This window comes from Grus americana, chromosome 1, assembly GCF_028858705.1.
Source record: "Grus americana isolate bGruAme1 chromosome 1, bGruAme1.mat, whole genome shotgun sequence".
In the NCBI taxonomy this organism is placed as follows: Eukaryota; Metazoa; Chordata; class Aves; order Gruiformes; family Gruidae; genus Grus; species Grus americana.
Window position 1 is genome coordinate 44186451 of NC_072852.1, and position 14476 is coordinate 44200926.

Below are 14476 nucleotides of genomic sequence, written 5' to 3' on the forward strand. Positions count from 1 at the left end.
CTCGCTGAAAGTACCGAGTACCGGGGGGCAGCAGCAGCAGCGCCTGGCGGGGGGCGCCGCCGCCTCCGCTTCCCGCCGCCCCGGGGCCAGCGCCGCGCCCTGCCCGGGGCACCCGGGTCACCCGACGGCCGCTGTGTCGGTGGCACAGCGCCTCGTGCCGCCCGACGTCGTCCCCGCGGCAGCCCCGGGGGCTGCGGTGTCAGCCCTGGCCGCCATGCGCGGGGATGCCCTCCTCATCCTCATGCTCCTCATCCTGCTCCTCCTCATCCTCCCCCGCCCGCCGCTGCCGTCCCCGCCCGACGGGGCGGACAGGGACCGCGCGGCCGCGGGATGGGCGAGGCCGGCGCGGCGGCTCCACCCATGCTGGGCGCCGGGCGATTGGCTGGCGGAGCCCGTCTCCCCGCCCCCCAGCCAATGAGGGCGGCGGGCCGGGGGTGATGGGCTGCCTCTCGCGGGAGGGATTCCTGGAGACGCTGCAGTGTGGCGGCGCTCCCGGCGCCGCGCAGCCCCCGTGCCGCCTCCGCCTCCCCGCCCGCCTTGCCCTGCCTGGCTCTGCCCTGCCCTGCCCGCCGGCGGCCGCCGCCGCTGAAACTTAACGCCCGGCGCGCCGCCAGCCCGCCGAGCGCAGGGGGCTGGGGCAGCCTGCCTACCGTGCGCGGGGGCGGTCCGCCGCGCACCCCGCCGTGCACCGCAGCCTCGCCCCGGGAGGGGCCCGGGCGCGCCTGGTGCCGCCGCGGGGAGAGGCTGAAGGACGAGCCGGCTGCGCCCGCCCCGGTTGCCAGGTAAGGCAGCGCTCCGGGGCCGCCCGCCGCCGCGCCCGGGCGGTGTCGCCTCGGGCGGGGAGGCTTGCCGGGCGCGGGGGCGCCCGCTGCGCGGGCGGGGGGGAGAGCACATGCTCCGGGGGCGGCTGGCGGCGCCGCCTGCCCAGCGGCTCTGCCCGCAGCTGCCGGCGGGCGGGGGCCCGCCCCCGGGGTGCTCCCGGCGGGGAGGGGGGGAGGTGGTGGTTACGGGGGGGAGGGGCTCAGACAAAGGGGGCGCCCGAGCCCCCCGCCGCCGCGGTGGTTCGCCACCGCCGTGCTCCGCCGTCGCCCCCCGGCTGCGGGAGCGGGGCGCCGTCCGCCTGCCCGCCCGCCTGCCCTCCATCCCTCCCCGCCGCTGCCCGGAGCCAGCGTCGAGGTGGCCGCCGGGCCAACTTGTTTCTCCGGGTTTCCCCTGGCTGCTGCCGCCGCGCCCTCGGCAGGGTGGTCTGTCCCGGCGGGGGGGCAGGGGGGCACGCCGGTGTGCTTCCCCCGGCCCCCGAGCGCTGACCTCTCCTCCTGCCCGCAGGGCAGCGTCCAATAATTTCTGTATCCATTTACAAAGAGCCTTTCCTCCATTACTTAGAAGGCTGTCAAGCTAATGCGTTTTCTTTCCGTGCAATTTCATTTTGTGTCCTCGGACATTATTTCCTTCATCTTGTTTAATACCGTTTGCCTTGCTTTGATTTCGGGTGTGTTATGGTGTGGTTCATATGCGCACACGGTATGGGTAGAGGATCAGCGCTCTGTTTAAAAGTTAATTTCGCTTATCAAACTCTACTAGGTAGAGTAGTAAGAAAGTGGCGAAGAATGCTAATATTTCTTTTGTTTCCAGTCTTCTGAAATAAAGATATCAAACGGTTCCCAGCTTCTGGTAGTCAGTATAGTAAGTAAATTAAATGTAGTCATTGGAATGAGCCTTTATGGCACTTTCAACAATGTGTAATTCAATCATCTCTGATACAAGCTGCCTTTTGCTATTATTCATCAGACCCAGCTGAGTGATTTCTGTCAGATGGGAAGTGGTGGAGAGAAATCTCTAGGTAAATGTAACTGAAAAGCTTTCCAAGTGGAGTCCTAAATGAGCACAGAAAAGCACTTGGCCACAATCTCGAGACAGATGTTAGCATCCAAATAAATCATTTCTTTTGATTGTCCGGGGGATGTCAAGTCTTATTTTCCTTATTTAATAGCCATTTGCGGGTGAAGAAGAAGGAGCTCTGTGTTTATTACCTTGTAAACTCAATGCAAAATGCTGTAGTGCAATAATATTTCACTGTCTCTGAAATAATATTCTCTGTACAAAGGTCAGTAGAGTAATTTTAGATACACATACATGTTGTAGACCACAACTAGACTACTAATCAGCAGCGGCAATATTGATCTTCTGAGCGGCTATGCAGTGTGCCATCCGTGTTGTGTGTTAATCTGTTACGCGCTGTTTAAACTGCTTTATTGTCCGAGAGAGTTACTTCACCCTAAGAAACAGGAGATGATAGTTGTAGACCCAAGGGGAGACTCCTTTCCCTGGTGGGTAAGGAGTAACATCCAGAGTTACAGATGAGCAATTGTTTTAGGAGTCACCCTGAGAAGAGGAGGGGGGGAGCTTTTTGGTACAAGGACAAGTAGGCAGCAAACTAATTTGCTTTGTGAGGATAGGAAATGACATCTCCTGCCATGCTTAAATAAACCTGCTCAGGAAAAGTGTAAGGAGATTCCACATGTCTAGAATAGTATTTTCCTGTCTCTCTTGGAAACAAATGACCTGATTTTATGTCTTGCGTGTTGAATATGTATCTTTTTTTCTTCCAAGCTTTTTGGAATTGTAGTTCTATTAGTAGTGTCTGAGGGGAATATACTTTAATGTGGTCTATTACTTGACTTGTGGTATAGTTGCTCAAAATTTGCATGCATGCAATTCATAAATTGAAAACTACATAGCTTAAAAACATAGTGGAGGCAGCTTGAGTGAGAAAAGATAATTTAAAAAAGAACCACAGGGCAGAAGATAATGACATACTGTAGGAAATAATCATACTCCTGCACTTGCAAAAGCATGAAATGTTCCAGTGTAGCCATTTCATACAAGCCCAATTTTCCTTCACATTAAGAGTGCCTAAGTGAGCCTTATTAATGTTTGATGCAAAAGATGCTAAATCCATTTTAAGGATTGATACTGGAATTTAAAGAGGTAGCTCACAGATGAACAGTGCAGTTCTAACACTTCCCCAGAATAAATGTGAAAAATAATCATTTACCATGTATGGCATAGCAGTGCAAGTGGGATATAGCCTTCTCTGTAACACTGAGAGAAGCCCTTTAAAACCATAGATACAAAACAGTGTTTGATTTAACAATCTGAAACATTCTCTTACCCTAATCATAACTTAAATCAGATATAAGAGCCCAGAAGATGTTCAGCGTCAGTTAGCATGGTAGTTGAGAAGGTGTGAGATAAGGGAAGGTTCTGTTTGTCAGAAACCTAGAGGGAAAAAAAAAAAATCTATACTCTTTCAGCTAGCATGGAGAGACCGGAAACATAAAATCAATTTTTATGGTCTTTTGGCAGGGTTGGCTGTAATAAGTAAAAAGGAGCAGCAGCTTAGGGTCTTGGCAGAAGTTTTTAAGCCACTCAGCCGTTCATAACTCAGTTAATTGATGTTTCCTCACATGAAAATGAAGCTCTTATTTAGTATATCACAGTCTTTTCTTGTCATTCAGCAGTCTGATTACAATTTTAAAAATACTTATGTATGAATGTGTGTGGTTTTATATTTATAGACGCATTTAAACACACAGATAAATTCTTACTGGGATCTGCGTTCGAAGTAGAGTGCACGCAACCTTGTATTACTTCTGCTGTGGAAGAGACATCAAAGTTTGCAATACAACTGAAAAGGACAAGAAAATATTTCTACATATCCAGAAGAAAAGCATGGAGGAATTATTACGTATGAATACCATGATCTCCTTCTCTCGGCTCGTGATGCCCACATAAATGTGCATTTTCACAAAGAGAAATACTTCGTCGTTTGATTTACTTTGATTCTCAATATAATGTTTGTTTTAAACATTAGTCGGTATCTAGGAAGAAGCTTAATTAGAAATACACATAAGGGAGGCTTGTTAGCCAACTATGAATTTGTGTTTACTGCTGACATTTACTGAAGATACTTAAGGTTAAAATAAAAGCGTTTGCTGGACTGAATAAACAAAGCATTATGTTAACAAATATTTTCAGGATCGTTATGTACAAATGTCCTCTTTGCTAGAGTAGGTTTTACTCCTTCCTAATACACCCCAGTAAGAGAGGGGATTAGGAAATGCTGGTTATACTGTTATATCTCTTATAGAAACACCAGATACCAAAGCAGAATGCATTAGGAGGAGGAGGACAACTAACAGGGGCTCTTCATGATTTCCTCTGGTGAGAGGATAAGAGCAGGCTACAGGCAATCTCTTTCAGGGACTGTGCGGACTAGCAAAGTGATTTGTTTAAGCAGCGTGTAGAAAAAGTTGTCTGGTTTAAATAAAAAAAAAAATTTTTTTTTTTTCCCTGAGGCATATAATGACCAAAAGCTAGATGGGAGTTACAATAAAAATGTCTCCTTAAGTATTACTTTTGACAGATGTCTAATATGTTTTAGAGGCTGACTTTTCTATTTTTTTTTTCCCCTCAGTGACTTAATGAATAGCACTTCATGGGTCTTCCGTTCACTATAAATGCTTATAAGAGAGTTGATTATTTTTCATAATCTGTTTTCTTATCACTACTAATCGGGAAGTATTTCCCCAGAACAGCAGGCACTGAACACTTCTCCTTCTCCATCCTAGAGGGAGTGATGTTGCCATCTTTTAAATTCTCAGAGATTTGCCAACTCAGGATCCCACTTCTTTTCTTGCCATCCCTAAAGATGCTAGGAGAAATGTATTGAAACACAAAGTAAATCTAGAATGTTTCCTGTGTGGTGTAGTTACCTGATAAACTACTAATATTTATATGGTTCTTCTAAATGGAACACCATACAAATTTTAAAAAGTGTCACCAGAAATTATCCAAACAAACAATTTGTTATTTATCAATGCTGAATAATTAAATAATACAATATTTCAGGAAAATAAAATTTTATTTAGAAGTAGCTAAAAACAATTTGGTTACTTCAGTGATGCTCTCCATAAGTTTCCCAGGCATTATTCAGGATTTTTGGTAGTAGCCAAATGTACTGTAGTAGTTTTAATACTGTAGCCATGGTTGTAGTGACTAGGTGGTACAGTGCCTCAAATACATGAGCTTATCAAATACATGAGGATACATGCCTCAAAGCTGCTCAGTGATGACTTAATGAAGTTGATTAAAAACCCATTTACAAGTTCTGTTTTGTACCTTTATCTTGAGGGTATTGTTTTTCCATGTGTGTTTGAAAATCAGTGTATCAGTTGCAATATGGGAAAACTGGTAACCATCACCCAGCTTGGCTCAGACACAAAGATTGCCTGCAAACTCCCTCATCTCCACGTGTTTGAATAACCATGTAGATATGGCAGCTTCAAATAATTGGAGCGCTTTTGTGGAAGGTACTGTGGAAATAGAGATTCCTTGACAAATGGTTTATCTGTTTCAGGACACTGTCTCTAACAGTAATACTTTTTCTAGAAAATGTGTACACATACATCATTGACAGGTGGACAGTAGACCTAACTCTCCTTATTTGGAGCACTTAATGGCCACTTGTGATGTGTAGTTTTAATTAAAAATTTTTTTAGTTCTTTCCAAAGCTATGGAGAGTATTTCTTTTTAATCATTGATTTCTATTTGATTTCTATCATCAAATCCTAGAGTTTGGAGGAATTTTTAGAAGAATATGTGATAATTACTATTAGTTTTTTTTTTTAAAGGCTAAATGTGGTAACTTAAGGCAAACTTAGTGCAGTGGTGGTGTTTTGATAGAAGACACAATCTATTAGTGAATAGTTGAGGGTTAAAGATCGATAGTGTAATACATCCCAATCAAAATAGTTTTGAAAGTGGCTTTTTTAATAAAAAAGGACTCTTTCTTGTTGAAATTGTAAGCGTTGTGTTTTGACTTCACTGAGGCATTTGATTTAGCTTAGGGTGATGTTCTGATTGTAAGAAATAATACTGTAGAAGGACACCATTGTCCGTGTGAACAGATTAAAATTTTTTTACTTAATAGATTGCAGAAGAGAGAGTGTGTGGGGAATTGCCATCTCCATTATTCCAACTCTATTCATTACCTTTAACAATGATCTGGAATAAACCACAAAATCCATATGCATGAGAATACTTCTGATTTTTTTTTTGTGCCAATTTTAATAAATAAAGTTGGGAAAAGTGCTATTATAGACTGATTTCATTTGGTTTCTCATCCTACTGCATCTGGATAGGTGTTTTAACAAAGTGAACTGTTAATACGTTTGCCTACTTCGAGTAAAAATATCGTGATTTCCCTCTAAAGAGTGGCTCTGAGAAAAGACTTGGGGATTACATCCAAGGAACATCATCTGTCATTATTTAAAGAGCAGAGAAGCCATATGCAGCTGTAAGCACTGAAATGTTGAGAGTAGGGAAGGCGCCCAACTTCAAAAAGGATGCTGGAAGACTAGAATTAGTTCAGAGAAGGGACCCAGGAGTTGTGTCATTTGGGATGTGCCAAATCTGCTTCTTCATGAGACACCTAAAAGCTTAGCGTTTCTCTTTGGAAAGCTGTATGTGCTGAGAGCTTCCTTCACTCCCATACAGTGAAAATACTGGTATTAAATTGTGCTCTGGTGTGTAAAAGTTCATGCCTGAGCCTGGGCGGGCTTACAAACTACAGGAACTCAGACTGGAAATAAGGTATCAATTTTTTGTCTATCGGAGTAGCAAGCATATGGCCCAGCTTACTGAGGAGGTGACACCTTTCTACTTGAAGTCTTGAGATCACAATTTCCTTTCAACTAGACCAGGTACAAGATCTAGATTTGATGTAGAAATTGCTGGATTTCCAATTTGTGTTAATCCATGAGAACAGGGTAGATAATCAGCTGTCCTCCTGGCCTTAAAATCACCAACCCATTGAACTTGCTGCCATAAACTCTCGTTGAGTCTCTTGGATTAAATCGTGTTTTTTGTAAAAGGTGTTGTGACATGTTATTCTTGCAGTGTGAAGAGGTTCTGTCTGAGCTTTTCTTAAGCTGCCCTTGTATGTTATAATTCTATTTTGTCCCACTTTACGGACAAGCAATTTCTGCTTATTTATCTAACTGGTGTTAATCTTTGAGACCTGATTTAAAGCCCACTGAAACTGATAACTGTTCCTTCCATTTGTTTTGTTCCTCTGATGTGTCTTAAAACCACAAATTATGCTTGTTAATAGGAATTATGTTGAAAAAGTGAATGCCAGTTACTCTTTCAAATGTGAGAGGACCAAGATCATGTGTCCCATCAGTATGGCCTGCCCTTAATTAGTCTACAGACGCCCGTCAGTCCGATGGTACCTGAAGGACTGTGTTGCCAAACCTGTTCTGCACCTGGCCTTGCAAGTGGCGATCCTTGTGCCTGGCATCTGAACCAGGGAACCTTGTCGGGCTTCTGCTTTGCACCAGGATCAACTTGTCCTGCTGAGAATCTTCTGTGTCCTCTTTCCACGTGCCAAGCCATAGTTGGCTAATTGGTGGTGTTGGTAACGCAAGAGGTGTCTCTTACGAGAGGGATACAGCTCTACTGAAGTGGCAAGTAAGAGTTATCTTTGAGAGGGTCCTCCTGCTGAATAGCCAAAGATATGTCCTTGGGTAGTCCAGGCGAGGGTGGAAGACAAACATGTTTTTGACTGGAGTGATGGTTGAATTGCAGGCTTTCTGGATCCTGAAATTAAAGTTTACCTCTTCTCTAACAGCCCAAGTGTTTAAAGATGTGATTGTTAAACTGTTGCATTGGATAACTTTATCTGGGACATACTAATATTTCCTCAGGAAAAGTCTCCCAGTAGATGCCTTTTTATCTTTTCTATAGTTTTAATTTCATCATAGTTGTTTTTCAAATACTAATAACAAGGAGTTACCTTGCACTTGCTCTTCAGATTCGGCTTTCTTACTTTGAGATTTCTTAGCTTACTCAGCTGCTAGTTAGAGCAGACAAACACCAGGAAATCTCCATGTGACCTTGACAGAGGTCGGTTGCTTCTTCATTAGATGCTGTAGCTGCGCAAGGCCTTCGCTGCTCTTATCTTGTATATTTGTTTTATTTTTGTAAATCCTACATAATAGGATTGAAAGCTTGTTTTCTGTATTAATGTATATTATATTTAGTGCTCTCTTAGCTTGCTGAGAAGATGCTAAAAGTGAAAACTTCAAGAAAAATCATCTGGGACAAAACCACCTGAAGTCACGTGCTATAGTTCTTTCCTGCATCTGTTATTTTCAAAATATATGTCCACTTTTAATAATGACTTGGACCTACTTTAATATTTGATATGCAAATATTTGCTTTACAAATCATACACTGGCTAATAATTGTGAGCTGTTTACTCTAGAATAAATTATTCTTTATAAATATTGATGGAAGTTCTGTGTTGTTATAGGTGAGCAAGGCATAAAACTCGCTATGCAAATCAGTATTTTTAGAAGAATAATAATAATAAATATTTTATCTCCGCATCAGCTCAGACTTTTGAACTGAGCACTGTTTGTCCATGTAGTTTCAATTGGCTTCCACAGCAACAAACAGGCAAATGGCCATTAAAGGTGATGAACCAGACTTCTGCAGCCACAGTAGAGACTGTCTGCACTGTTACTGAAGGGTTCAAACCTATTCCTAAAGCCAAAACCTTATTCTGCCTTTCCAGGTAGCTCATGGATATCTGTACCCATCAACAGGATTCCAAAATGTATGTATTGCGTGTGGGTGAAAAGAAAAAAAATTGACACAATTTTAATGGAACTTGTTAATGTTACTCTAGTTACAGCTTTTTGAATTTCCTTTTAGTATTAACATGAAACTGTGAGCATTTAATTTCCTTTGGGTTGAAATCTGGCTCTTAGAATGGCTTTGCTCTTCAACTACTTTTATCTTAAAATGGCTTGAGTTCAGTGGTGTTAACTGATTTCACAGAATAAAGCTAAATTATTTGCTGGAAGGGATTATCACCTGGCATCACTTAGTCTGTGGTGTTACTACCTTCTCCCACTTATTTCTGCGGGGTTTTTTTGTGATGAAGAAAAGTAATCTCTTCTGGAGAGGTAAAAACCCAACCTCTTAGCATAGTTTGCAGTATTGGCTTTAGGTGTTTTAAGTAGGTGAATGTGTGAATTTGAAAGGATGAACACAAGGGTGGACAGAAGGCCATAGGTGGATGCAGTGAGTACTGAGCCTAGTTGAAGACACATTCAGATTGTTATAGTTAACAAATTATTCAAGGGGTTTTTAATCTTCCTTTAGGCTATTGGCTATTTCATGGGTCATTTTGGGATAAATGTATTGATTTTGAATAGCTTATAGGAGTTATGCTGATGAGGCAATGTAAGCACTTATCCTTAAACTGTGATAAATACTAGTTCAGCCTGTTCTACTTACAGCTGTAGTGCTGGTAAGATACTTAAAGGTAGTTGCTTCAATCAGGCTTAGAGATAATTGTGGTGAATAGATTCTAAGTACAAAGTTCGAGAGGTGTATTGTAAATGTAGAATTGTGTTTATGTCATGTTGTAGTGCTTATAAAAAAAATAGTGGGGGAATGTACTGAAATTTTCTCACCCTTAAAGACCATTAACAAGTCTATAGACTCTGATTACTCAAGTTGGGTTTTTTTAGTTTAAAGCTATTGCCCCATTATTATTGGGTGTATAAGTCTTCTGTATGCACGTGAAACTAGCAGGAGTGAAAGGAACTAAAGGATTAGTAGTGAAGTGTGCAAGTGGAGGGGCTGTATGTTGTTCAGTGATGGGCAAAAACTCTGTACACGTAGGTACCGAGATAAAGATGATATCCTGCGTAATCCCTGCATAGCGGAGATGGAAGCAATGTTAGCTAGTTAGTCGCAGCAAGTTAATCTCTAAGACTAAGGTGCAATAAGTATATTCACCGTAGGGGCCAATATCCTTGCAAATGTAGATACAGTAAAAGCAAGTACAATAGCTATCAGTTGCAATGGTAGTAAATAAATGGGTTTTTTCCTAGATAAAGTGCACAGAGCTAGCCTGCAATGGACACATGCTGAAATTTTGTTTCCTGTTACAAAGCAGCTGCTTCAGGCCACATTAGTTTTTCCATTGGACTTGGCCTAATATTGTACATCCAATTCTGGCTTGCTTAGACCAGAATTCTTGTTAACGTATTTCTCAGTAAATCATATTTCCTTTTATCAGATGAGCTGAATTAGATCCTAGAAATTTAGATATTTCTTTTTTTCTTCAAAGCACTTATAGTTGGAAAGCAAGATATAAACTCATTTATTGTCACCATCACTTAGGATAGCTAGGTAGGCTTTTAAACCTATCTTGTTTTTGTAGGCTGCTTTCTTGCCTGCACACATGGGGAAAAGTCAAAACCAGTATTTTATTTCTTTGGCAAACATCCTAGTGTATGGTGGGCAACTTTCTCCTTTATTCCATACCCGGGGGGGGGAGATCCAGGGACTATCTATGGCTCACCTTTCCGCATCCTCTGCTAACATGGTGAATTCCAAATGTGGGTTGTAACCGGTGACAGCTGTTTCATCAAGAGCTGCTCCATGTTTGTGAGAAGCAATGTTTGCTCTGCAGTCTCTTTAGAACAAGCCCTGACATATCCTGTAATGTGTTTATACTGTGCCTAACGTAATAGGATCCAGATCTTTGACTGGGAATGTGGACTGTTGTGCAAAACAAATAGTAATTAGTACAAATGTTGACAAAGTGCCATTATTTAGGGGCCCCAGAGATCAATAAACAATTCATTGCTGTAACCGTATCACCCTTTTCCTTCAAAGGGATTTTAATTGTATCGTGGAAACTTCATACTTAAAAATTTCAGCAGTGGTCTGTCAGGCACTCTGCTAGATATAAGTGTATTTTGCTGGTCACTAAGGCTAGGGGGACTAGTCACTAGGGGACTTGGACACTCAGTTTAGAGCTCTAATTAGAAACTGTTGAATTGCTCTTTACAACCTCTTTACCTTCACCCTAGTATAACTAATGAATTTATCAGTTTTAAATAGAAAAAAGTTTCCTGTTTCCCAGTAATCTGGTTTGCCACTTTCCAGTTGAGAACTGGGTAAACTGTTTGGCTTGCTACTGAAGAAAGCTATTTTAAGCATAATGTCATGCTCACAACCGGGATTTGAATTATTTGCAGGTGGGATGGTACAAAGGGGCTGGATTTTAGCCTTATGTGGCCAGGAGGGAATTTATCTGGCGTAAAGGAGATAAACTGGTTCCAGCTCCAGTAATACTTAAGAGACTAGCTACTTCATGCCAGAAAGCAATTTCTAAAGGTCTCTGTGATAGAGGAATTAGCAAAGTTCTGCTACATCAGCTTCCCCAGTACAGAAGCTAGTTTATGTGTCTGGAGGTTGATGTAAGTATTGGAGATTTCTGCACCCCCCCTTTAAATGAGAAGATGATACAGGAGAACAACCTGTCCTACCCTGATATGTCATAGCATAAATGGGAGAAACATATCCAAAGCCAAAACTATAAGTGCCCAGGTAGCCTGTCTTAAAGGTAGACCTGAAGATTTCAGGTAAAGATTTTAGGATTAGCTTTTTGTGAAGCGTACAAGTGTGTACGCATCAGGTGGTCATTTATATTACGTAGGAGCCAATCAAAGTAGCGTCCTATTGATGTGGTGAAACATAAATCCCGTATGACAGATGGGGATCAATGGCAGAGGGAGATTAAGGATGGGATTCAACTCATTTAACTTTAAATACCCTCAGAAGGTGATTCATTTGACCTACCTTAGGCATCTGTCTTGGTGTGAGACGGACTGCTCTCTGGAGGTGTATGTTACTTTCCAGTGACTGTAAAAAATCTGGGATCAGTAGATGAGACTTAATCAGCTAATGTTTAGACACCTGACATGAGACACTTGACTCCTAAGTGATGTGCCAGAGGCCTTACTTGGGGAGCCTGTAGCAAGACTGGAAACTGAACCCAGGTGTTCTGAATCCAAATTAACAGTGCTAATCACAATACCATCTTTTCTATGAAGAAAATTAGATCTGTGTCTAAAGCCAGTGTGTGGTGACTGTTTAAAATTGCTTTTAATAGTTGTAAATAAAAAAGTAATTGGTCCAAAGTGGGGTGGTGGTGTATTTGGAAGTACCCAATTAAAACTGAGCTCAAAGTATTTATTTCACTGCAGTTAGTATTACTGTATGTGATTCACAGGAATGTGTCAAGCTCAGTAGTGCAGTAACTTTGTGTGAGAGACTAGGTTTAAAAAGAATATTTGGAGATATATGTTTTGCTGTATAGAATAGCACATTTGTCTGTCCGCACAATCTGCGCAGTGCTGTCAGGAAAGACTAAACTGTCTTGAAGTAGAGTTCTTGATAGTAATGGAAACTTTACCATTGGCTCCGCAGAAAGGTGGACATCTTGTCAATAAAACTGTGAATAAAGGTCCATTGTATTGGGGGTGACAGTATTTTATTCATGGTTATGGGCAGTTTGTTGGTCTTGTCCAGTCTGTGCTGATGAAAGTGGGCTGGCACGAAAGGAGACACCTTACATTACTGTGAATCACAACAGTTGAGAGAGGTAATGTTTTCTGAAACCTGAATACTAAAGCTGATACGGAGAGCGCTATCAGCTTCGCCAGGCTTTGGATCTTGCCTGAAGCACGCAGGGCACCAAGCGGGTCTGCACAAATGGTAGCGATGGACAGAATACGCTTAGCAAAGTACGGGAGGGCTTGTTGTGTCGCTTCTCCTCTGGTCAGCAAAGCTCTCGGAGGAGAGAAGAAAAGCAGCAGCTCAGGTGTTGCTGGAGTGTGTGCTTCCCCCCTCTGAACCGCAGTAAGTTTTGCACCTGAATGGGCACGGTGCTTTTGGGGGTCAGCTTTGTTCTTCCTTGCTTATGTCTCTGCACACACCTGCCCCCACTTCCACCTTAATGTTCTTTAATACTATAGTTTTGGTGTGGTTTGTGACTGAGATGAAATCATGTTTTCTGAGCTGTAGTGCAGAATCTGTTTAAATAGCTTTGTGTAATTTGTATGTAGAAATTTGCTCAGACGATCCTGGTAATACGTGACACACACCCCCCCTGCCCCCCTTAAATTCATGGTATTACATCTCTTTACATGGGAATATACTGTGATGTTAAAGCTTCAGGGTGTAAAATGTTTTGGGGTGGGTTTTGTTTTGTTTTGTTTTTTCCAATGAAGTGCTGTGGGGAAAAAAGCAGGGGAAAAATTCTGCTATATTAAGATAAAACAGAAGCTGGTAATGTCGAGAATAAAATAGGATGTATATTTTAACCTTATAGAATTTCTTCCTCTAAAAATTGGGAATTGGCTGTTAGTTTCATAGTACTGTGTATAGTAGGAATTGTATCTTCATGTTAGGTCCAAAGCAAAATTAAATTAGAATGGTCTAGAAATGATTTTTCCAGAGCACTGGATTTTTCTACCACAGCAAAATGGTTGTCTTGTTGACATCTTTGGTCATGATAATTTCTCGTTCCTTTCTATCCTCCTTTGAGTTAGCAGCTAAACGTGATGTTTTTATACCTAAATCAACCTTTATAAGCTAGACATCAACTATATATAAATTCAGAACAGTACATCTAAAATCGGTCATGCTGTCAGAGTACCACTGTTTTCTCTACGAATATGGAAATTGTCACTTATCTGCATTCTCTCCCTGCCCTACTTTCCCCCCCATATGTTGATATTCACCCATGTGAAAGAGGCCAATTATACTTTGGCCGTTGTATAAATAATGCAGAAGTTGTCTGTAGCAGAGCAAAATTTATGTTAGAAAACTGAGGGAGTGAATAAGGAAATAAAAGCACCTATTAATGAGGCAACTGATCTCTGTTTCTATATCACTTAATGTTAAAAAAGGTATTTAAAAAAAAAAAGCTTTTAGCTGTTATAATTCTTCATCTGAGGACTGACTTTAATAAAATCCCGGTTCAATCTCCCATCACAATATTTTGCTGTGCGCTATTTTCCCTTTTGATTCTTAATTTTTTTTAATTTTTTTTTGTTTTCTCCCAGGCCCTGTTGGGAGCAGGCACTGGGTCTTTCCCCTGGGCCGGGAGAGGTGCTGAGCAGTGCCTGAGCTGGAGGGATGCCCTGGGATCTCGGCGAGTCTTGAAGGGAGCGTGCATCTCTTCCTCTGGCTTTATGGAAAACATTTGGAAAATACAGTGCAATCTGGAGTCAGGCTACCTTGAAAGTAAATTAATTAGGCTCATTAAAGGTGGACTCCTGAACTTCAGAGCAGCTGGGGATGGCTCTTGGTAGCTGTTGTTGGTAGAGCCAGGACCAGGGCACTTGCTGGGGCACAGGCTGGCTCGGAGTTGCTGTGAAGTTGGCCAAGCTCAATAGCACCTTGTTAGTGTGGCTTATCGATGGCCAGCTCTTTGGGGAGGTGGTCGAAGTGTGATCCCAGATGACATACAGAATTTGTTATACTTCTTGTCTCCTTCCTCCAACTGCTGTTTCTCTTGAGTATCATTCTGAGAGACAGA

The 14476-nt window shown here is 42.4% G+C and overlaps 1 protein-coding gene across 6 annotated transcripts in view; it reads left to right on the top strand.

The window, feature by feature from the left end:
- The first annotated feature begins 469 nt into the window (after positions 1–469).
- SYT1 (synaptotagmin 1) overlaps positions 470–14476 on the top strand; it is a 359821-nt gene continuing 345814 nt past the window's right edge. For 3 of the 6 annotated variants that reach the window (XM_054811286.1, XM_054811280.1, XM_054811268.1), the window contains exon 1: positions 471–782. The gene's annotated coding sequence lies outside the window, so the exon portion shown is untranslated. Of the gene's footprint in view, positions 783–14476 lie in introns of all 6 variants that reach the window. The other 3 variants (XM_054811263.1, XM_054811261.1, XM_054811274.1) reach the window with 2 other exon arrangements.